This window comes from Somniosus microcephalus, chromosome 2, assembly GCF_052327205.1.
Source record: "Somniosus microcephalus isolate GS21.2 chromosome 2, FLI_Smic_1.0, whole genome shotgun sequence".
NCBI classification, from domain to species: Eukaryota; Metazoa; Chordata; class Chondrichthyes; order Squaliformes; family Somniosidae; genus Somniosus; species Somniosus microcephalus.
The window spans coordinates 360,406,355-360,430,985 of record NC_140988.1 but is presented as its reverse complement, the minus strand read 5'-3'; the positions used below and the strand labels follow the sequence as shown (position 1 = coordinate 360,430,985).

General features: G+C 46.8%; 1 pseudogene; it reads left to right on the top strand.

Annotated features, from left to right (window-relative positions):
• The window catches only part of LOC147123723 (histamine H2 receptor pseudogene), a 138,195-nt pseudogene extending 114,514 nt beyond the window's left edge, over positions 1-23,681 (top strand).
• The last annotated feature ends 950 nt before the right edge of the window (positions 23,682-24,631 follow it).

The window sequence follows — 24,631 nt, the reverse complement described above, 5'->3', positions numbered from 1 at the left end:
TCCGTTACTGATGGGATGACACGATGTTGTTTTACTTGTGGCGATTCCCCATTGGAGGAGGGACCCCGATCAGAGTGGATGAAATTGGCCGTACTGCAAAGGGAAAAGACCTGATTGAGGCATTTGATCACTGTGGAAGTAAGCATATTGGGACAGGGGAAAGCAAAGGGAAAGTGTGAATATTCGTCAAGTGATTCCCCGGATTGTTGTCGAGTTGTGGCCAGTAGATGCCAAGCAAAAATTTCGTTTGGTGCCTTAACATATAGTCGCTGTAATATTAGGATAGCGGAGTCATAGTCTACACAATCTTCGATATAGTCAAACACATGAGGAGATACATAATTGGCAAATATCTCTAATTTATCAGGAACATTCTCACCACACACCCTGAGGAAGTTGCTGAAGGTATGATACCAGTGTTTCCATACCTTAGCAGTTGTAGGTGAATTCAGGTCCAGGTCAAGACGGGCGGGTCTGAGTAGTTTGCCCATGATGGATTGATTACTACGTCGGAGTTCCCTTCTACAGTTGCAGTCGTAGCCGGCTGTTCCAGAAATCACTCAGAGCGTGGAGCCGATACACAGTTGATTAAATTGACGTAAGAAAACTACTAAACACTTGGTTTGAGTATAAAACAAGGCTTTAATCAACTGTTTCACAACCATGAGCTCTAGTTACATCACTAGTTCCTGGTTCCAAAAACATCCTGAGCAAGCTGGGCCCACGCCCGAGTATTTATACTTTCCCTGGATGGCGCCCCCAGCAGGCTGCCCAGTGTTATCCCATGAGTCATTTCTACATAAATGGCAAGATTCATGACACCACATTTCTTTTTGCTACCCCCTCTTGAATGGCTCCCTGTACCACGGTGCTGTGGTCAGTTTGCTCATCCTCCCTGCAGTCCCCACAGTCCACACAGAGAGTAAGAACCTCGTACCTATTGGACAAGAGCAAGGGCTGAGTCTCCTCCACCACTACCCCGTGGTTCCCCATACGTGCCTCGCTTGTAGTCACACCCACCTGTCCCTGACCACGGACCAAATTTGAATGAATTAATCTAAGGGGTGTGACTGCCTCCTGGAACACAGCGTCCAGGTAACTCTCCCCCTCCCTGATGTGTCGCAGCAATGTTTGAAGCTCGGACTCCAGCTCACCAACACGGAGCCGAAGTTCCTCGAGCAACCAACTTACTGCAAATGTGGTCACCTTGGACCTCAATGGTATCCACCAGCTCCCACATGTTGCAGCAGTAACACATCGCCTGCCCTGCCATCTCTAATGTATTTAATTAATTAAGTGTTTAAGTTTTGAATGTTTAGTTTTTAATCCCGGCTCTTAATTTAAACCAATGTCCAAGAAAACAGAAAATGCTGACCAACCAATCACTTCCCTGCTTTCCTGTGACGTCACTCCTTGCTTTTTTGTTGTTTTTAAAACCGCCTGCTCCCAATAGCTCGGTCTGGGCCTCGAGCCTTGGGCTTTATTTCCTCGCTCCTCCTTCGCCTGCTCCCTCACAGGTCGGTCCGCTCCCACTGCTGCTCCCAATAGCTCAGTCTGGGCCTCGAGCCTTGGGCTTTATTTCCTCACTCCTCCTTTGCCTGCTCCCTCCCAGGTCGGCCCGTTCCCACTGCTGCTCCCAATAGCTCGGTCTGGGCCTCGAGCCTCGGGCTTTATTTCCTCGCTCCTCCTTCGCCTACTCCCTCCCAGGTCGGCCCGTTCCTGCTGCTGCTCCCAATAGTTCGGTCTGGGCCTCGAGCCTCGGGCTTTATTTCCTCGCTCCTCCTTCGCCTGCTCCCTTCCAGGTCGGTCCGCTCCCACTGCTGCTCCCAATAGCTCGGTCTGGGCCTCGAGCCTCGGGCTTTATTTCCTCGCTCCTCCTTCGCCTGCTCCCTCCCAGGTCGGTCCGCTCCCACTGCTGCCTCTCTCACGTGGTGCTGCTGCCAATACTAGGATCTCTCTCTCTATCTCTCATTCAAAGCGCCTGCTCCAGAGATTCTTCTCATTTCATTCCTGCTTTTCCCTTTTCCTACGTTCCTGATTTTCTCAAATTGTCGGAGGTAGGTAGCAAGATTGCACAGGGGTAAGGTGTCTCGGAGCTACTGCAACACACACAGGTACAGCAAAACCGGGGTCTGGGAAAGAGTTTGGGGCAGGCTGGGAGAGAGAGTCAGGGTCATGGCTCAGGTGGCTGGAGCCTGGATTGGTTTATATGAGCGAGCAGGTGCTGGGAGGGCTGACAGGGAGAGACGGCCTATAGCTGGAGGTGAGGCGTAGGAGAAGAGCAAGCTGAAGGTTGTGGAGTGCTGAAGGTCTGAGATCATTATGACAATTTTCTCCCTTCCTCTTCTGAAGTTGCTGACTCTCGATGTGCTACAGGTAGCAGGAGTCCTCCTGGACTGCCCCCCAACTGGCCATTTGTAAAATTTGTGGGCCTAAACGCCGAGGGCCCGAGTTCCTGGTGCCTGGCTTGGCTGTCAGAAGTGCAACAGGTGGTACTTCCACTCGACAGTCTGCCTCGGTTCTGACCCCTCCCAAATTTGGGACCAGAGTCATTTGCATAAGAGAACCCGAAGGACTGCCACGGGCCCAGGAATTTCAGAGATTGAGTATCCATCTGCTGTTCAAACACGGGGGGTGGGGGGGGGGGGATCAATTCGATTCAGCAGGTAAAAACATCAGGCATCATTAGTGACACTACTTCAAACATTTTGTGAAACAACTCCACACAAAACAATAGCATTTCCTTTTTTCCCTCTGGTCACACATACTTGAAATTGGTCAGAAATTTTTAAAATACCAATTATTGATGTGATTGCCTCATGTCCGGAACTAGAGGCTTTCACACAATTTACACCAACCAGAATTTCACCATGGCCATAATAAAAGTCTGGTTTGAATAGGTTAACTAACCTCAAGAACTCTAATTTAATTCAGACCAATATCTTAAACTAATCAGTACCGCTTGAAAAAGAGCTTCCCTCAGCTTGTAGTTTCGAAACATTGAGACAAATTTTTTTCAGACATCACTACACTGAACCTTTCCTTTTCTGCTTTCTTTATTTCACCATAGGCTGCTTGTCAAAAAACTTAGCAAGTGGGCGTCTCGGACTTGCAGTAAGCAAATTAAAAAGACGGTGCTTTGTAAACGTTCAAATTGATTGAAAATAAAATCAAGCACTAGCAATTTTTGTAATCCAATTAAATCAAAGTACTTTCAAAAAGTACAGATTAATTTTCTACCAGACACGATCAGAAACCATGGCAACTGTAACTTTAAGGCTGAAGCTTATCTTTTGTAAAACAAACTGCCTCTGATTTACAGTTTGCTGTACAAGCCGCCCCAGTCAAAGTATATCCACAGCAGTGTCTTTAACTTAAAATGCAAATCACAAAGTTTCTCCCACTTCCAGGTGCACAATCTTAAATTGAAATGAACATAAAACTTCCAACATCCAAGACAAGACTACAAAGGGTTAAATGGCTTTTAGCTCTATGCACAGAAAAGTGGGTGGAGCTAAAACAAACACAACAGACACTTTGGGCTGGATTTTCTCAATGGAGGCGCGTTGGGGGCGGGACTGCTGGTTTTTGGGTTTCAGTCCCGCCTCCAGCGACATCTGACCAACCCATGCTATTTTCACTTGATTGGACTTGTTAAACCCGCCCTACTGGCCAATTAAGGGAAAGCCGGTGACGGATGACATCAGCGTATGACGCTTCATCTGTCAAAAAATTTTTGACAGATGAATTGTCAGAAACACTGACAATCTCTGCTCTAAGGTGAGCCCTTGCACAGAAGGAACACCAAGACCTCTCCTCAGCATCTGAGAATGCAGCAGCCATTCTGTCATCTCTGCCGTTGAGATGAGGCACCTTCGGATCCTCAAAGGTTGAAGCCTGCAGAAAGAAGCAAAGGTAAGGAAACTTTTTCCAACACTTTTCACTCACCTCTCATATTTACCTGTCCACACTTGCACCCATCACTCACCTCTACAGAGGACATTTCAACCCCTCTCACCCCCGCAGACCCACTGCTCGCCTCGCTGACCCTGGCGAGGTTCGCTGCCGTCGGGAAGCCCGCAATTGCAGGAGTAAAATGGGGATAAGCCTCCAAACTGCCTGTTAACTACCGGTTCACAGGCAGTTAATTGGCTCTAATCCCCTTCCCGCCTTGAGGAGGAGGGTCCCTGCGTGAGTCGGGGACCCGCCTCCCGGGAAGATGGCATGAAGGCGGGTTGGGAACGGAGTCAGTACCCGTTCCCAGTTTCTGCCAAATTCCTGGCAGTCCCGCCTCCATACCCGCCTCCCCAGGGCTGGGAAAATTCCCCCCATACTTTCACAGACAGACTTTCAGACAAAAGGAATACTGTAACTTCTTAAAATTCATAGTCAGGAAAACTTCCACACTTTAACAGGCACTTTCGCACAAATTGAAATTCCAACATCCTTTAAGGTTGCTTTCACTCAGCAAACCTTGGCCTAGAAATTCGGTGGCGCCCCGTTGTGCCAGTCTCGCCTGGGCGCCGGAAGTACCGCCCCCGATGGAGCCGCAAGCGCCAGCCGGAAATTCAGTTTCAGCGCCCCAAACGGAAGCGGGGCGCTGCTCAAGGTGCCCCGCATCCCTCTTGGGGCGCAGCAACTGAAAATCGCAGCGCAACATGCTGCAGCGCCACACGCTGCACACGGCGCGCTGCGGTACTGCAGGCCTTCCTCCCCTTCTTAAAGGGGAGGGGCCTGCAGCAACGCGATCAGAGATCGCGAGTGCCAGCAAAAGAGCCCGACACCGAGGAGAAGTGCTGGGCTCTTGGGACACAGCCGGCACAACACGGGGAGGGGGGTGCTCAGGAGGCCGGGGACGGAGGCGCGAGGAGGTGCTGGCAGGCGGCCAGCAAAAAAAATGGCCGCCCCACACCTCCCCTTTAATTAGCGCCTCTACCACCGCAGGTAGGCCCCCCTGAACCGGTCGGAAATTGCGACCAGCGTTACAGTGGGGGGCGCTACCAAGTATCGCGAGCGGGGCAGTAGCGGGGCGCTGCACACACCGATGACGTCATTGGTGGCGGCGCAGTGCTACAGGCTAATGCCACCATTAGTGCCCCTCTAAATTTCGCGTGAGGCGTGGCCAGCGGCGCTAAACCCACTAAGTGCCCTCTTTGGGCGCTAACTGGTGATGCAGCCCACCGAATCTCTAGGCCCTTGTGTTTTAGTTGTCTCGGCACAGTCGCTGATAGCTTCCGTGTTGATAAAACTTTTGGACCTAAAAATTCGGTTGATTTGCGCCTCCTGTTAGCATCCTAAGAGGGCGCTAACGGGGCGCAAATCAACTAACGCCTGGGCGCGTCGCCGCCAACGCCTCCCGCAAAATTCAGCAGGAGGTTAGCTGTGGTGGTAACAGTTAGTGCCCCACAGCACTGTGCCGCCACCGATGACATCATCGCCATGTGCAACGCCCCGCTCGCTATGTCCGACGGGATCAGGGGGGTCAACCTGCAGCCGGGGCGGCGCTAATTAAAGGGAAGGTGCCAGGCGGCCATTTTTGTTGCCTGCCAGCACCTGCCCCCACTGCCGTCCCCGGCCTCCTCTGCAGCCCCCACCACAGAGTGCCGGCTACGCTCTGTGAGCCCGGCACTTCTCTTGAGTGCTTTGTGCATTGAGTGCTGCTGGAGTTTTGCTAAGTGGGAGCAAAATCATTTCAGTGTATTTTGTGAATTTTAGTGTGTTAAGAAGTCAATTATTTGAAGTAAGTTTAATTTTTTAAGGGTTTTTTAAACTCTTGGGCAGTTTAAACCGGAAGTAGAATCCGGGTATAAAAGGGGAGGGGCTAGTGCAGTGCACGGAGTGCTTTGTGCATTGAGTGCTGCTGGAGTTTTGCTAAGTGGGAGAGTTCGGGCAAGTGGGAGGTGAGGGTGTGTTTTTTTGCTCTGTTTTGTTCCCCACTCCCAGGCTTAGACAGCACTGCGGAGGCGGAGCAGCGAGACGAGTCAACCAAACAGGCCCCACAGACAGTATTCAAGGAGGAGGTTGGTGATCAGCTGGTTGGTTGGTTTTCTTCCTTCTCTTCTCTTTTATACCTTTAAGTTGGTAAGTCCTATTGAATAGTGGTGTGATATTATATTTTTCCGGGCAGGGTCTTCATAACTAATAATAAGAAATTTAATTAATTATATAGAATGGAGCAGGTGATGTGTTACTGTTGCGAGATGTGGGAGCCGGTGAACCCCATTGAGGCTCACGGTGATTACATCTGCGACAAGTGTTTGCTGCTAGAGGAACTCAAGTTCCATGTTATGGAGCTTGAGACCGAGCTTCAGACACTGCGACACATCAGGGAGGGGGAGAAGTTCCTGGACTCTATGTTTCAGGAGATGGTCACACCTATGAAGTTAATTACTGCAGATGTAGTCCGTGGTCAGGGACAGGACGGTGTGACTACGAGTGAGAAAGGTACAGGGATCCAGGATGTAGTGTTGAAGGAGACGCAGCCCTTGTTCTTGTCCAGCAGGATCGAGGTTCTTACTCCCTGTGAGGGCGGGAGCGGGGACTGCAGGGAGGATGAGCAACCTGGCCACAGCACCGTGGTACAGGGGGCCATTCAAGTGGAATCACAGAATCACAGAATCACAGAAACCCCACAGTGCAGATAGAGGCCATTTCGGCCCATCGAGCCTGCACTGACACATATCCCACCCGATCCTGTAACCCCTACACATATCCCACCCTATCCCCGTAACCCCACGTATTTAATCCCCCTAACACTAAGGGTCAATTTATCATAGCCAATCAACCTAACCCGCACATCTTTGGACTGTGGGAGGAAACCGGAGCACCCGGAGAAGGGAGTAAAAAGAAATGTTGTAGTGGTAGGGGATAGTATCATTAGGGGGATAGATAGGGTTCTCTGCAGTCAAGAGCGGGAGTCCTGAAGGCTGTGTTGCCTGCCCGGTGCCAGGGTTAAGGACATCTCTTCTGGGCTGGAAAGAAACTTGGAGTGGGAGGGGGAGGATCCAGTTGTCGTGGTCCATGTTGGTACAAACGACATAGATAGGACAAGGAAGACAGTTCTGTTAAAGGAGTATGAGCAGCTAGGGGTCAAATTAAAAAACAGAACCTCAAGGGTAATAATCTCTGGGTTATTACCTGAGCCATGAGCAAATTTGGCTAGGATAAATAAAATTAAAGAGTTAAATGCGTGGCTCAAAGACTGGTGTGGGAGAAATGGGTTTTGCTTCTTGGGACACTGGCACCAGTACTGGGACAGGAGGGAGCTGTTCTGTTGGGATGGACTCCACTTGGCCAGTGCTGGGACTAGAGTCCTGGCGAATCATATAACGAGGGCTGTAGAGAGGGCTTTAAACTAATTAGTGGGGGGGAGGTTTCTAGAGAGCAAATAATAGAAATGACAACAGAGAAGGTCATAGACTTAGGTAGCAGTGGGGGAATTAAAAAACAGAATGTGTCAGGAAGGGACAGAAGGTATGGAGTAAAAAGTAAAGCACTAAAAAGGGAAAAAACAGGAAATAAGTGTTACAAAACATATTTGAAAGTTCTTTATCTGAATGCACGTAGCATTCGTAACAAATTGAATGAGTTAACGGCACAAATAATGACATATGGGTATGATCTTGTGGCCATTACAGAAACATGGCTGCAGGGTGACCATGACTGGAAATTAAACATACCAGGTTATTTAACAATCAGGAAGGACAGGCAGGAAGGGAGAGGAGGTGGGGTGGCTATGTTAATAAAGGAAGGAATCACTATAATACAGAGAAATGATATTGGGTCAAAGGAGCAGGATAGTGAAACAGTTTGGGTGGAGATAAGGAATAATAAGGGGAAAAAAACACTAGTGGGTGTAGTCTATAGGCCTCCGAACAGTTGCAACTCTGTTGGACGGAGTATTAATCAGGAAATAGTTGAGGCTTGTAATAAGGGAACAGCTATAATTATGGGGGATTTTAATTATCATATTAACTGGACAAATCAAATTGGGCAGAGCAGCCTTGAGGATGAGTTCATTGAGTGTATTAGGGATGGGTTTCTTGAGCAGTATGTAACTGAACCGACCAGGGGGCAAGCAACCTTAGATTTGGTCCTGTGTAATGAGACAGGATTAATTAAAAATGTCCTAGTAAAGGATCCCCTTGGAATGAGTGACCATAACATGGTTGAGTTCCATATTCAATTAGAGGGTGAGAAGGTTGGATCTCAAACAAGTGTGCTGAGCTTGAATAAAGGAGACTATGAAGGTATGAGAGCGGAATTAATTAGAGTGGACTGGGAAAATAGATTAAAGGGTAAGATGGTACATGATCAGTGGTGTACATTTAAGGAGTTATTTTACAACTTCCAAAAAATATATATTCCACTGAGGAAAAAAGGCTGTAAAAGAAAAGATAGCCATCCGTGGCTAAGTAAAGTAATTAAGGATAGTATCCGACTAAAAACAAGGGCATATATGGTAGCCAAATCTAGTGGGAGGATGGAAGATTGGGAAGTCTTTAAAAGACAGCAAAAAATAACAAAAAGATTGATTAAGAAAGGGAAGATAGATTATGAAAGTAAATTAGCAAAAAATATAAAAACAGACAGTAAAAGTTTCTATAGTTATATAAAAAGAAAAAGGGTGGCTAAAGTAAATGTTGGTCCCTTAGAGGATGAGACCGGGAAATTAATGGTGGGAAACATGGAGATGGCAAAAACACTGAACAATTATTTTGTATCAGTCTTTACAGTAGAGGACACTAAGAATATCCCAACACTGGACAAACAGGGGGCTCTAGGGGGGGAGGAACTAAATACGATTAAAATCACTAAGGAAGTGGTACTTGGTAAAATAATGGGACTCAAGGCGGATAAATCCCCTGGAACTGATGGCCTACATCCTAGGGTCTTGAGGGAAGTAACGGTAGGGATTGTGGATGCATTGGTAATAATTTTCCAAAACTCACTGGACTCAGCAAAGGTCCCGGCAGATTGGAAAACTGCTAATGTAACACCCTTATTTAAAAAGGGTAGTAGGCAGAAGGCTGGAAACTATAGACCAGTTAGCCTAACATCTGTGGTTGGTAAAATGTTGGAGTCCATTATTAAGGAGACAGTAACGGGACATTTGGATAAACATAATTTAATAGGACAAACTCAGCATGGTTTCATGAAGGGGAAGTCATGTTTGACAAATTTGCTGGAGTTTTTTGAGGAAGTAACATACAGAGTGAATAAAGGGGAACCAGTGGATGTAGTGTATTTAGACTTCCAAAAGGCATTTGACAAGGTGCCACACAAAAGATTATTGCTCAAGATAAAAAATCACGGGATTGGGGGTAATATTCTGGCGTGGGTGGAGGATTGGCTCTCTAACAGAAAGCAGAGTGTTGGGATAAATGGTTCGTTCTCAGATTGGCAACCAGTAACTAGTGGTGTTCCGCAGGGGTCAGTGCTGGGTCCCCAACTCTTTACAATCTATATTAACGATTTGGAGGAGGGGACCGAGTGTAACATATCAAAGTTTGCAGATGATACAAAGATGGGACGGAAAGTAGTGAGTGAGGAGGACATAAAAAACCTGCAAAGGGACATAGACAGGCTAAGTAAGTGGGCAGAGATTTGGCAGATGGAATACAATACTGGAAAGTGTGAGGTTATGCACTTTGGCAGGAAAAATCATCGAGCAAGTTATTATCTTAATGGCAAGAAACTGGAAAGTACTGTAGTACAAAGGGATCTGGGGGTCCTGGTGCACGAAACTCAAAAAGTTAGTATGCAGGTGCAGCAAGTGATTAAGAAGGCCAATGGAATGTTGGCTTTTATTGCTAGGGGGATGGAATATAAAAACAGGGAGGTATTGCTGCAGTTGTACAAGGTATTGGTGAGACCGAACCTGGAATACTGCATACAGTTTTGGTGTCCATACTTAAGAAAAGACATACTTGCTCTCGAGTCAGTACAAAGAAGGTTCACTCGGTTAATCCCGGGGATGAGGGGGTGGTCATATGAGGAGAGGTTGAGAAGATTGGGACTCCACTCATTGGAGTTCAGAAGAATGAGAGGCGATCTTATTGAAACATATAAGATTGTGAAGGGGCTTGATCGGGTGGATGCGGTGAGGATGTTCCCAATGATGGGTGAAACTAGAACTAGGGGGCATAATCTTAAAATAAGGGGCTGCTCATTCAAAACTGAGATGAGGAGAAACTTCTTCACTCAGAGGGTGGTAGGTTTGTGGAATTTGCTGCCCCAGAAAGCTGTGGAAGCTACATCATTAAATAAATTTAAAACAGAAATAGATAGTTTCCTAGAAGTAAAGGGAATAAAGGGTTACGGGGAGCGGGCAGGAAATTGGACATGAGTATAGGTTCGGAATGGTCATGGCCCTGTGGGTAGTGGAGTGGGCCCAGGGGCCGTGTAGCCTTGTTCTGCTCCTACTGTGTTCTAATTCTGTGTTAGATTTCAGGAGATGGTTTTATTCCTGTTCCTGGCTGGGGTGGAGATCGCCTTTACAGAAGGTAAGTACTGTAGAAAATATAGGGACAGAGTGATCTCCTGGAAGAATTTCGATCGCCTAGATGGGTCGGAGAGGAATTTCCCAGATTTTTTTCCCCCAAATTGGCCATTGGGTCTTTATCTGGTTTTTCGCCTCTCCCGGGAGATCACATGGGTTCGGGTGGATGCAGAGTGATAGATGATTTGAGGTTAGGATCAGATCAGCCATGATCTTATTGAATGGTGGAGCAGGCTCGAGGGGCCGATTGGCCTACTCCTGCTCCTATTTCTTATGTTCTTATCTCATTGAAACTTATAAAATTCTGACAGGACTGGACAGACTAGATGCAGGAAGGATGTTCCCGATGGTCGGGGAGTCCAGAACCAGGGGTCACAGTCTAAGGATAAGGGGTAGGCCATTTAGGACAGAAATGAGGAGGAATTTCTTCACCCAGAGAGTGGTGAACCTGTGGAATTCTCTACCACAGAAGGCAGTAGAGGCCAATATATTAAATATATTCAAGAAGGAGTTGGATATATTTCTTAAGGCTAAAGGGATCAAGGGGTATGGGGAGAAAGCAGGGACCAGGTACTGAATTTGGATGATCAGCCATGATCGCATTGAATGGCGGTGCAGGCTCGAGGGGCCGAATGGCCTACTCCTGCTCCTATCTTCTATGTTTCTAAGAGGGAGGCGGGGCGCTTCCAGTAGCGCCCTGCCTCCCTATTGGGGTGCTACCAGTGAATTTCGGGCACGTGGGCACTAGTTTTTCGAGCCCGGCGAAGTTAGCGCCCCAAAGGGGGCGCGACCCAATTTTTCCCCCTAAGTTTCTCTTTTTTTCCTTCTTTTAAATCATCATCTCAGCAGCTTTTCCTGGCTCCCCAAATCCCTGTGTTTTTCCTTCCTTTGCTGAATTTTCAGATTGGTTAGCCTGCAACTTCAATCTTTTTCCCTCTTTATCTCCCACTCTCTCCTGCTCTTTATGCTTCGCCTCCAGTTTCTTAATCCGCTTGTTACATTCAGTGTGGTGCCCATGAGTGCCCGGGTGTCGGCGGGAGGCGCGAGCGGGAAGCTTTAAAAGCTTCAGAGACCCAGGTAAGGCCTCAGATCTCGGGTGTCGGCGGGAGGTGTGAGCGGGAAGCTTTAAAAAGCTTCAGAGACCCAGGTAAGGCCTCAGACCGCAGGTGTCGGCGGGAGGCGTGAGCAGGAAGCTTTAAAAAGCTTCAGAGACCCAGGTAAGGCGTACCAATCTCCAGTCTGGGACCTCAGAGGGAAGGAGAGAGGTAAAAAGCAATCCAAGTGTGACGTCACCAGAAAGCGGGTAAGTGATTGGTTGGTGAGTATTTCTCTCTTTTGAAGCTTAAACTCTGTGGTTTCTAGAATCGGGGCAGAGGGTATTTACGAATAATATTAATAAATTTAATTAATTACATAGAATGGGAGAACAGGTGATGTGTTGCTGCTGCAATATGTGGGGGCTGGAGGACACCATTGATGCTCACGGTGATCACACTTGCAGTAAGTGTTGGCTGCTCGAGGAATTCCGGCTCCGTGTTGAAGAGCTGGAGTCCGAGCTTCAAACACTGAGACACATCAGGGAGGGGGAGAGTTACCTGGACTCTGTGTATCAGGAGGTAGTCACACCAATTAGATTAATTAATTCAGATGTAGTCCGTGGCCAGGGTCAGGATGGTGTGACTAGAAGTGAGGCAGGTACGGGGATCCAGGAGGTAGTGTTGGAGGAGCCGCAGCCCTTGCTCTTGTCCAACAGGTTTGAGGCTCTTACTCCCCGTGAGGATGGGAACAGGGACTGCGGGGAGGATGAGCAACCCGGCCACAGCACCGTGGAGCGGGGGGCCATTCAAGTGGGGGGAGATAAAAGAAATGTTGTAGTGGTAGGGGATAGTATCATTAGGGGGATAGATAGAGTTCTTTGCAGCTGAGAGCGAGAGTCCCGAAGGCTGTGTTGCCTGCCCGGTGCCAGAGTTAAGGACATCTCCTCTGGACTGGAGAGAAACTTGGAGTGGGAGGGGGAGGATCCAGTTGTCATGGTCCATGTTGTTACCAATGACATAGATAGGACAAGGAAGGAGGTTCTGCTGAGGGAGTTTGAGCAGCTAGGGGTCAAATTAAAAAGCAGAACCACAAGGGTAATAATCTCTGGATTACTGCCTGAGCCACGTGCAAATTTGGCTAGGGTAAATAAAATTAGAGAGTTAAATACATGGCTCAAAGCCTGGTGTGGGAGAAATGGGTTTTGCTTCCTGCGACACTGGCATCAGTACTGGGATGGGAGAGAGCTGTTCCGTTGGGACGGACTTCACTTGGCCAGTGCTGGGACTAGAGTCCTGGCGAATCGAATAACTAGGGCTGTAGAGAGGACTTTAAACTAATTAGTGGGGGGGAGGTTTTAAGAGAGCGAAAAATAAAAATGACAGCGGAGAAGGCAATAGAGCAAGGTAGCAGTGGGGGAATTAAAAACCAGAGCGTGTCAGGAAGGGACAGAATGTATATAAAGATAAAGGTAAAGGGGTAAAAGCAGGAATAAATGGTCAGAAAACATATTTGAAAGTTCTTTATCTGAATGCACGCAACATTCGTAACAAAATTGACGAGTTGACGGTACAAATAACTACACATGGGTATGATCTGGTGGCCATTACGGAAACATGGCTGCAAGATAATCATGACTGGGAACTAAACATACAAGGGTATTTGACAATTAGGAAGGACAGACAGGAAGGAAAGGGAGATGGGGTTGCTATGTTAATCAAGGATGGAATCACTGCAATAGTCAGAAATGATATTGGGTCAAAGGATCAGGATAGTGAAATAGTTTGGGTGGAGATAAGGAATAAGAAGGGGAAAAAGTCACTAGTGGGCGTAGTCTATAGGCCTCCTAACAGTGGCAACTCTGTTGGTCGGAGTATAAATCAGGAAATAGTTGGGGCTTTTAATAAGGGAACAGCTATAATCATGGGGGATTTTAACTTTCATATTGACTGGACTAATCAAATTGGGCATGGCAGCCTTGAGGAAGAGTTCATAGAGTGTATTAGGGACGGGTTCCTTGAGCAGTATGTAACTGAACCAACCAGGGGGCAGGCAATCTTAGATCTGGTCCTGTGTAATGAAACAGGATTAATAAAAAATGTCCTAGTAAAGGATCCCCTTGGAATGAGTGACCATAATATGGTTGAATTCCAAATTCAGTTTGAGGGTGAGAGAGTTGGATCTCAAACCAGCATACTGAGCTTAAATAAAGGAGACTATGAAGGTATGAGAGTAGAATTGACTAAAGTGGACTGGGAAAACAGATTAAAGTGTAAGATGGTACAAGAGCAGTGGTCTACATTCAAGGAGATATTTCACATCTTTCAAGATAAATATATTCCACTGAGGAAAAAGGGGAGTAAAAGAAAAGACAGCCATCCGTGGCTTAGTAAAGTAATAAAGGATAGTATCCGACTGAAAACAAGGGCATATAAAGTAGCCAAATCTAGTGGGAGGATAAAAGATTGGGAAGCATTTAAAAGCCAGCAAACAATAACTAAAAGATTAATTAAGAAAGGGAAGATAGATTATGAAAGTAAACTAGCAAAAAATATAAAAACAGATAGCAAGAGTTTCTACAGCTATAGAAAAAGAAAAAGGGTGGCTAAAGTGAACGTTGGTCCCTTAGAGGATGGGACCGGGAAACTAGTGGTGGGGAACATGGAGATGGCAAAGACGCTGAACAAATATTTTGTATCAGTCTTTACAGTAGAGGACACTAAAAATATCCCAACACTGGACAAACAGGGGGCAATGGGGGGGGGGGAGGAGCTAAAGATGATTAAAATCACTAAGGAGATGGTACTCAGTAAAATAATGGGACTTAAGGCGGATAAATCCCCCGACCTGATGGCCTACATCCTAGGGTCTTGAGAGAAGTGGTGGTAGGGATTGTGGATGCATTGGTGATTATTTTCCAGAACTCCCTGGACTCAGGAAAGGTCACGGCAGATTGGAAAACTGCTAATGTAACACGCTTATTTAAGAAGGGAAGTCGACAAAAAGCTGGAAACTATAGACCAGTTAGCCTAACATCTGTGGTTGGCAAAATGTTGGAGTCCATTATTAAGGAAACAGTAACAGAGCATTTGGATAAACATAATTTAATAGGACAGAGTCAGCATGGTTTTATGAAGGGGAAGTAATGTTTGACAAATTTGCTCAAATTCTTTGAGGATGTAACATACAGGGTGGATAAAGGGGAACCAGTGGATATAGTGTATTTGGACTTCCAAAAGGCATTTGACAAGGTTCCACACAAAAGATTACTGATCAAGATAAAAAATCACGGGATTGGGGGTAATATACTGGCATGGGTGGAAGATTGGCTATCTAACAGAAAACAAAGAGTTGGGATAAATGGTTCATTCTCGGGCTGGCAATCAGTAACTAGTGGTGTTCCGCAGGGGTCAGTGCTGGGACCCCAACTCTTTACAATCTATATTAACGATTTGGAGGAAGGGACCGAGTGCAACATATCCAAGTTTGCCGACGATACAAAGATGGGAGGGAAAGCAATGAGTGAGGAGGACATAAAAAACCTGCAAAAGGACATAGACAGGCTAAGTGAGTGGGCAGAGATTTGGCAGATGCAATATAATGTTGGAAAGTGTGAGGTTATGCACTTTGGCAGAAAAAATCAAAGAGCAAGTTATTATCTAAATGGAGAGAAACTGCAAAGTGCTACAGTACAAAGTGATCTGGGGGTCCTGGTGCATGAAACACAAAAAGTTAGTATGCAGGTGCAGCAGGTGATCAGGAAGGCCAATGGAATCCTGGCTTTTATTGCCAGGGGGATGGAGTATAAAAACAGGGAAGTCTTGCTGCAGTTATATAGGGTATTGGTGAGGCCACACCTGGAATACTGCGTGCAGTTTTGGTTTCCATATTTAAGAAAAGATATACTTGCTCTCGAGACGGTTCAGAGAAGGTTCACTCGGTTGATTCCGGAGATGAGGGGGTTGACGTATGAGGAAAGGTTGAGTAGGTTGGGACTCTACTCATTGGAGTTCAGAAGAATGAGAGGCGATCTTATCGAAACATATAAGATTGTGAGGGGGCTTGATCGGGTGGATGCGGGGAGGATGTTTCCACTGATGGGTGAGACTAGAACTAGGGGGCATAATCTAAGAGTAAGGGGCTGCGCTTTCAAAACTGAGATGAGGAGAAACTTCTTCACTCAGAGGGTAGTAAATCTATGGAATTTGCTACCCCAGAGAGCTGTGGAAGCTGCAACATTAAATAAATTTAAAATGGAGATAGACAGTTTCCTAGCAGATAAGGGAATTAGGGGTTACGGGGAGAGGGCAGGGAAGTGGACGTGAGTCTAGATTCGGATCAGCCATGATCCTATTGAATGGCGGAGCAGGCCCAAGGGGCCGTATGGCCTACTCCTGCTCCTACTTCTTATGTTATGTTCTTATGTTCCTCTAGAGCCAGTTTCTGGGTGACCCTAAACGCAACCTTTAGGTCCTCATAGACCTTTTTTGCCTGCTCTGTCCGATGTCTCTGTTTGGATAGTTCTTTTGACAAGGCATCGCACTGATCCTGATTATTTATACTCGAGGTATTGTTCTTCATTACACCACCTCTCATCCTTTTGTGTCTCAGTGGGTAGCACGCTTGCTTCTGAGTCAGAAGGTTGTGGGTTCAACTCCCACTCCAGGGACTTGAGTACATAAAGCTAGGCTGATGCTCCAGTGCAGTGCTGAGGCTGTGCTGCACTGTCGGAGGTGCCATCTTTCGGATGAGACGTTAAACTGAGGCCCCGTCTTCTCTCTCAGGTGGACGTAAAAGATCCCATGGCACTATTTCGAAGCAGAGCTGGGAGTTGTCCTGGCCAATATCCCTCAATGTAACAAAAAACAGATTATCTGTTCATTATCACATTGCTGTTTGTGGGAGCTTGCTGTGTGCAAATTGGCTGCCGCGTTTCCCACAGTACAACAATGCCTACACTTCAAAAAGTACTTCATTAGCTGTAAAGCACTTTGAGACATCTGGTGGTTGTGAAAGGCGCTATAGAAATGCAAGTCTTTTCCTCAAGCCTTTTCCTACTTTTCCTTTCTTCCTCTAATTCCTTCAGAGGTTGGTTTACCACCGCTTCTTTCTCCTCTGTTTCTTTCCTTAACTTGATCATTACCCTTTCTTTATTTTTAACCTGCCTCTGTTAGGCCAGCAACCAAACGGATTTCATTAACCTTGGCCAACCTTGGGTCCACTGTTCAGCCTCCAGTCCTGGCTCATCACCGTCTATAATGACCCGGATCCACCTCTCTCGAAGAGACAACTTGCCTGCCACATACTTTATAACTAACTCATCCATTGTCTTTGCCATTGTTTGCTCTGAATGTGTCCCTGTTCGGACGTCAGAATCTGTGAGCCGTGCGGAAATCACCCCTCGCCCCGTCCAACAGTTTCCAAAGTTCAGACCCGTCGAACAGACAACACAAAACCCAATGAATCTGTGAAAAAGTTCTTTTTACTTAAAAATCAGCAAGCGATTACAAGTAAGGATCTGACAGTTATGTCGCATATAACAATTCCTGATTATACTTTAGCATACACAGAGCTGTTCCTTTATTTTAAGCTCAAGCGATAATAAGCAAATCACCACATACGTACTAACACCAGCGATTGGTCAATTCAGTGATAACTAGATGTATGATTTATGACAACTGACTAGGTTGCCCATCTGTAGCCCCGAGTGTCTTTTTATAGCATCCTTTATACCTTAAAACCTGGCCACCCGCCCACTGCGTACGTGTCCCTAACTATACGGATAATGGTCATTAGTTGTTTTTCAGTTCCTCTTACCAATAGTCCATTAAACATTCGTGGGCTTCAAGGCCGGTTACATTCCATAGACTGAAGATGTTTCTGTTTTTGCACTGATTCAACAGTCCCATAGTCTGTACCCCCAGAACCTTCAAGGTCTGTTTTCCTTATCTGTTGAAAGATAAATGGCAGCCTTCACAGCTTACAACCGTAGCATCTTTTATTTTTGCAAAAGTTCTCTCAGCAACTAGTCTCTTGGCCTCGCGAAGCATGCTGGTATATTAAATTTGGTCGACTTTTAAGTTTGGTCAAGTTACAGCAAATTTTATAGCAAAAGATTATGGCACATGCTTATATTCTTACACTGGAAATATTCAGCTGGTCAGGCAGCATCTGTGGAGAGAGAAACAAAGTTAACATTTCAGGTCGATGACCTTTCGTTATTATTTAGATGAGTCCTGAGGCCTTTTTTTCGAGCCGGCCTCAGGCCTCCAGGTTTGGGCCCCATCTCCAGCTTCATAAGATCATAAGAATTAGGAGCAGGAGTAGGCCATACAGCCCCTCGAGCCTGCTCCACCATTCAATAAGATCATGGCTGATCTTCGACCTCAACTCTACTTTTCCACCCGATCTCCATATCCCTTGATTCCCCTAGAGTCCAAAAATCTATTGATCTCAGCCTTGAATATACTCAACGGGGTCAATTTTCCTGAAGCTGTCTGGAAGGAGGCGGGACTTCAACTTTCGGGTTTTAGACCCGCCTACATCGACGTCCGGCCAATCCGCGTGATTTTCCCTTGATTGACCTTGTTGAGCCCGCCCAGCGGGCTCAGCAGGCCAATTAAGGGCCACCCGGCAACAGGTGATGTCACAGACTGAAATTTCATCTGTCAAGAGTTCTTGACAGATGAAATATCAGTGTTTCACAGCTGTTTGAAGCTGAGAAACACTGACAGTCTGAGTTCTAACCTGAGTCCTTCTGCACAGACTCAGTTAGGACTCTCAGCAGCACTCAAAGCTGAAGGCTGTCACTTTTGACAGATCGCAGCCATTCAGCTTTAAGTGCTGGCTGAATGATGGGCTCCCGATGCCTACAGGAAGAAAGGCTGTTAAAGTAAGTACAGGTAAGTAAAAGTTCTTTACACACTTTAGACACACCAAACACACTCACCTTTGCACTCATGCACCCATCACTCACCTGAGCACCGACATCGCGACCCCTCCAACTCCTTCAACCCGACGGCCCGCCTGATCTAACCTGGCGTGGTTTGGAGCCGTCGGGAAGCCCACACGACACCCCTCAAAATAGGGATTAGGCTAAAAACTGCCTGTTAACTACCTGTTAACAGGCAGTTAATTGGCACTAATCCCTTCCTGCCTGGGGTCGGTGGGTCCCAGTGCGGGGTGGGTACCCGCCGCCTCTGAAACTTACGTGGAGCGGGGTTTTGGGCAGGATGGTGTCGGGACCCACCAAATCGGGATTTTCCCCCCCCCACATGCCTGAAACCCCGCCTGACAGCTCCAACGAAAATCGACCCCAACGATTCAGCATCCCAAAATTGGGCGTCAATGAATATCCAGCTCTTCCGGCAAAGTTACGTCGGTGGAGCAGGAGCAGCTTTCAGGAAATTCCCAGACATTGCACCAACCTCTGAACCTTACTATCTGTCAGGTAGCGAAGGCAGGTTCAATTGACCACTTTAAAAAGTGGCTGGATTGGACGTGTATAGAACAGGCATTAAGGATTAGAAAGAGGTTAACAGCACGGATTGATTTTCCTTTTGCTGAGGGAGTAAACGAGAGAACATCTACTGGTGTAAGGCAGTTCTAAATAGATGTGAATTGATAGTAATCTTCCCATCTGCTTATCTCCCCCTTTGGACTCCATTTTCACGAGTCAGCCAATTTATCAGAGACAGGTGCAAATCCGGTCAAGTGTGCACAGCATACTAGTGACACAAGTGGAAAATTGCACATACAGCCTAGTGATAATTCAATCAGTTTTTGTCTCCCAAAACTTGAATTTTCCAGTAATTTGAATTAAGCAATTGCATTCAAAGCCTCAGTGACATAGATTACACAGAATATACAGCACAGAAACAGGCCATTCAGCCCAACTGGTCTACGCCGGTATTTATGCTCCACTTGAGCCTCCTCCCACCCTACTTCATCTCACCCTATCAACACATCCTTCTATTCCTTTCCACCTCATTTGCCTATCTAGCCTCCCCTTAAATGCATCTGTGCGAGTCGCCTCAACCACTCCCTGTGGTAGCGCATTCCACATTCTGGGTAAGGAATTCCTTATTGGATTTATTAGTGACTATCTTATATTTATGGCCCCCAGTTTCGGACTCCCTCACAAGTGCAAACATCTTCTCTACATCTAACCTATCAAAGCCCTTCGTAATTTTAAAGACCTCTATCAGGTCACCCCTCAGCCTCTTTTCTAAAGAAAAGAGCCCCCCCAGCCTTGTTCAGCCTTTCGCCCTTTTAAGCACAATTAAAATTCAGAATATTCAAAAAGAAACAGTTTTTGAGCAAAGTATGTCCTTTTAGACACTTATAACCAAGTACCTCTGCGTATCAGTGACAAACCCGCGTGTCCTTCCTTTTCCAGTATTATTTACGAAGTGACAGGAATGTGGATGTTTGGCAGACAGTTCTGCAAAGTCTGGATCTCCTTCGATGTCATGTTCTGCACGGCCTCCATCGTCACTCTGTGTTTCATCAGCCTGGACCGCTACTGTTCGGTCGTCACCCCTTACCACTACCCAAAGAGGATGTCTCGCAAAAGGTCAGTGAAACTGTTCTGCTCATTGCTCGGTGTGTCAGCTAGCAAAGTTCCAGTGCGTTGCCTTTGATAATTCAAACCTTTCTCTAGCTTTCTCCTTAGTAATGAAAGTAATCATAAGAGCTCGCCGTCTCCCACACTGTTGCTTAAGGATAATCTTGGGTTGTGATGTTTAGTGTCTAACCTGCCTGGTGCCTTTATAGGACACCGCTCTATAAAAGCAAATGCAGTTAATTGTAGAAATAACAACAGAAAATGCTGGAAATACTCAGCAGGCCAGGCAGCATCCGTGGAGAGAGAAACAGAGTTAACGTTTCAGGTCTGGGACCCTTCATCAGAACTGGAAGAAGCTGGAAATGTAACAGATATTAAGCAGGTGCAGAGACAGGGTGGGGGGGGGGGGGAGGAAGGAATTGAAAGAACATACTGTGAAAATGTTGCAAATGGGAATGGCAAAATCATACTGCATGAAAAATGGGGGCAGGGATTATTATCTGAAATTGTTGAACTCGATGTTGAGTCCGGCAGACTGTAAAGTGCCCAATCGAAAGATGAGGTGCTGTTCCTCGAGCTTACGTTGAGCTTCATTGGAACAATGTAATAGGCCGAGGACAGAGAGATCAGAAGTTAATCAGTAAATTGTAGATACTTGTAACCATTGAGCTCAATAAGGGGCAGTTGTTATTTTTTGTAAACTTTAAGACAAGGGAGGGTGGCGGGGGCGGGTGGGGTGCGGGCTTAGGGTCCAGGGTTGGAGAGAGAGGGTTAGGAGCACTGGATCTTTTGAGAGTTGCTAGGATCTGGCAGTTTTGGGAGCCTTAAGCTCTGGAATTCCCTCCCTAAACCTCTCAGCCTCTCTACCTCTCGCTCATCCTTTAAGACACTCCTTAAAACCAAACTCTTTGATCAAGCACCTGTCCTAATGTCTCCTCATGTGGCTCGGTGTCAAATTTTGTTTGTGAAGCGCCTTGGGACGTTTTACTACGTTAAAGATGCTATATAATTGCAAGTTGTTGTTGTTGTTGACATGGTGCAGCAGCCTTGTGGAGGAGGGAAGCCCACAGAAATGTCCATATGCAGCAAGACCTGGACAACATTCAGACTTGGGCTGACAAGTGGCAAGTAACATTCGCACCACACAAGTGCCAGGCAATGACCATCTCCAACAAGCGAGACTAACCATCTCCCCTTGACATTCAATGGCATTACCATCGCTGAATCCCCCACTATCAACATCCTGGGGGTTACCATTGATCAGAAACTTAACTGGACCAGCCATATAAATACTGTGGCTACAAGAGCAGGCCAGAGGCTGGGAATTCTGTGGCGAGTGTCTCACCTCCTGACTCCCCAAAGCCTTTCCACCATCTACAAGGCACAAGTCAGGAGTGTGATGGAATACTCTCCACTTGCCTGGATGAGTGCAGCTCCAACAACACTCAAGAAGCTCGACACCATTCAGGATAAAGCAGCCCGCTTGATTGGCACTCCATCCACCTTCAACATTCACTCCCTCCACCACCGGCGCACTGTGGCTGCAGTGTGTACCATCTACAAGATGCACTGCAGCAACTCGCCAAAGCTCCTTCAATAGCACCTTCCAAACCCGCGACCTCTACCACTTAGAAGGACAAGGGCAGCAGACGCATGGGAACGTCACCACCTACAAGTTCCCCTCCAAGCCACACACCATCTGACTTGGACCTGTATCGCCGTTCCTTCACTGTCGCTGGGTCAAAATCCTGGAACTCCCTTCCTAACAGCATTGTGGGTGTACCTACACCATATGGACTGCAGCGGTTCAAGAAGGTGGCTCATCACCATCTTCTCAAGGGCAATTAGGGATGGGCACTAAATGCAGGCCTAGCCAGCGACGCCCACATCCCATCAATGAATTTAAAAAAAAGAAATGAGACCATAACTGCCCTTGGTCCATTTTGGATCACATCCCTCACCACGTTCCCACCTGTTGGCCTCTTCCCTGACCCGACAAGTTTACCTGTTAGGATGGATGGGCAATTGGGGCGCGAGTCAAACACGTGGCCTGAAAGATTGCGGAATTTTGAGCATAACTGAGTTGCGCGTGTAACTCTTTTTCGGCCAATTCTCCTCGATGACTTACGTTCATCTACAGATCCCCTCGCCCGAACGTACTGCCACCCATAAAACTGACCCCGCCCCAGGTTCCAAATGCAAGTATCCTGCAATAGCACTGGTTGGAAGGCCCTCCTCAAATTGCGACCAGATTTTAAGGCATAGAGGGAAACAAAGTCATTTTTCTAACGGAAGGCGCAAAGCAACCCAAGTTTTCCCTCTTGGAAATTCGACCCTGCTGTTTGAGTTCTCCTGATGGTCTCATGCGTACAATCACCAACTGGTACCTTACTAAAGTCATACAGACCAGAAGGCCACAGATTCAAATGCTGTGGGTGTACATGTTAAAAATAAAGAGTAAGAAGGGAGGTGGGACATTTTTACACATGTGGTCATAAGCCATAAGACGGCCTTTGAAACTGACGGGTTCGAGAGATAATTCGATGTGTGTCTGGAGAAGGAAGAGATTGAGGGATGTAATGAGATGGCGGCAGGGTTGAGATCAATCAGAAAGGGATGAGGGATGGAATTTTCTGAGACCACCCAGGCCACCAATAGGGCCTTCCACTCAGTGGGCGATTTATCGGAAAATTATGGCTACATTGCTGCAATTGTCTGACTCTTAAAGTCAACGGGATGATAATCGCAGACAATCCATCCATGATTTTTCGACCAGCCCCCCTCCCTCAGTCCGCAAACCCCCCTCAGTGCCTCAGAGAATTCCACCCACCATGTTGAGTTTAATGCCGCTTTCCTGCAACTAAAAAAAAATTCTGATGCCTTTCTTATTTTTGCAGATGCATCATAATGGCAGTGACAATTTGGGTCTACTCCTCATTAATATCATTTCTACCTGTGATGCAAGGATGGAATGAAATACCAGGCGTCGATTTTGACACTGGCACTGAATGTGTCTTCGTGACCAACTGGACATTCGCCATCGTGGCATCCGCCTTGGCCTTCTACATCCCCTTCCTGATCATGTGCAGCATGTATTTCTTCATCTATCGGGCGTCTCGGCTGAAAGCCACCAGGATCATGTCACAGACTCTAGACCTCCACTACCACCCCAACAGCAAGCGTCCAAATAACTTGCAGCTGGAAAACAAGGCCACCAGGACAATGAGCATCATCATCTCGGTCTTTGTCATGTGCTGGCTCCCGTACTTTGTCTTGAACGTTTGGCTCGCGGTGCACGGCGCCGAGGCGACCAGCGGCGTCATCACGCACATCTTCAAAGTGATAACCTGGCTGGGCTACTGCAATTCCACCATCAACCCCATGCTGTACGCCTTCCTCAACCGCGACTTCCAGAGGGCGCTGAAGAAGCTGCTGATCTGCCGACGTTGGAGGTCGCAGGTGGACATCGGAGAAGACATGGTGTCCATTGTGACCTTCTCAAAGACTGCCCAAGAGGCTGAGTACAATACCAGGGTGGCCAGCATTCCCAATGGCAACAAAAGCAAATCGAAACAATAAGAGTTTACATGGGGTTAGACGAAGTAGGGTGGGAGGAGGCTCATGTGGAGCATAAACACTGGTGTAGACCAGTTGGCCCAAATGGCCTGTTCCTGCAATGTAAATTCTATGTAATTATATGTAATATATATCATGTCATATCTTTCTCTATTTCATCCACATTATTACGGTCATTGTACCTCTCATCTATTCTCTTCTGTTCCTTGTAAGTTCCAAATTTATCGTCCGACGCTATCTACTTCCTTTCTCGGTGTGTTGAAATTAAGCTTCATTGGATTGTCTCCTGCTCCAACTCATTCTCTCCCCGGACCTCAGAAACGTGGAGCTCTTTACCTCCCTCAGCCTTTCCTTCCTCCTGCAGGCTTTGGGCTTTCGAAAGCCCAGCTTGTTACCACTACTTCTCGATATAACTCATCTTCTCTGCTGCTTTTTTGATTCTTGTGATGTCCTGCACTATGGGCCTCGGCCCTTCACTTAGGTTTCTCAATATGTAAAAAGAAAACATCTAAGGGGTGGGGGAAAGAGAAACATTCCTAACCTCATGACTTCTCCATATTACATGTGATGCTGTGTTAACTGTTACGCACTCCCGTTAGAACAATTAAATTGCTTTAACTACAATTCATACAAGATACTGAGTAGCTTGGCAATGTGATGTAAAAATAATCTTGTGTCAGCTCCTGGTGCTGTTATGTGTTATTGTCTCACCGGCTTACGTGACAAGAAGTACTTGGCAACGGGAGCCAAATAGCCAGAGCCAGATTAGAAAACAGAACGTAGGATTGGAAGAGCCCATTGCATGTCCCTCTGCCCAGTTCCACGTTGCTCTATCTCTCACACTCCGCAATTGCTTTCACTGGCAAATAGCCATCCAGTTCCCTGTTAAATTTGCTGAGGGTATCTGCCTTCACTGCTCCCAGGCCGTGTATTCACCACTCCAGGTAGTCCGG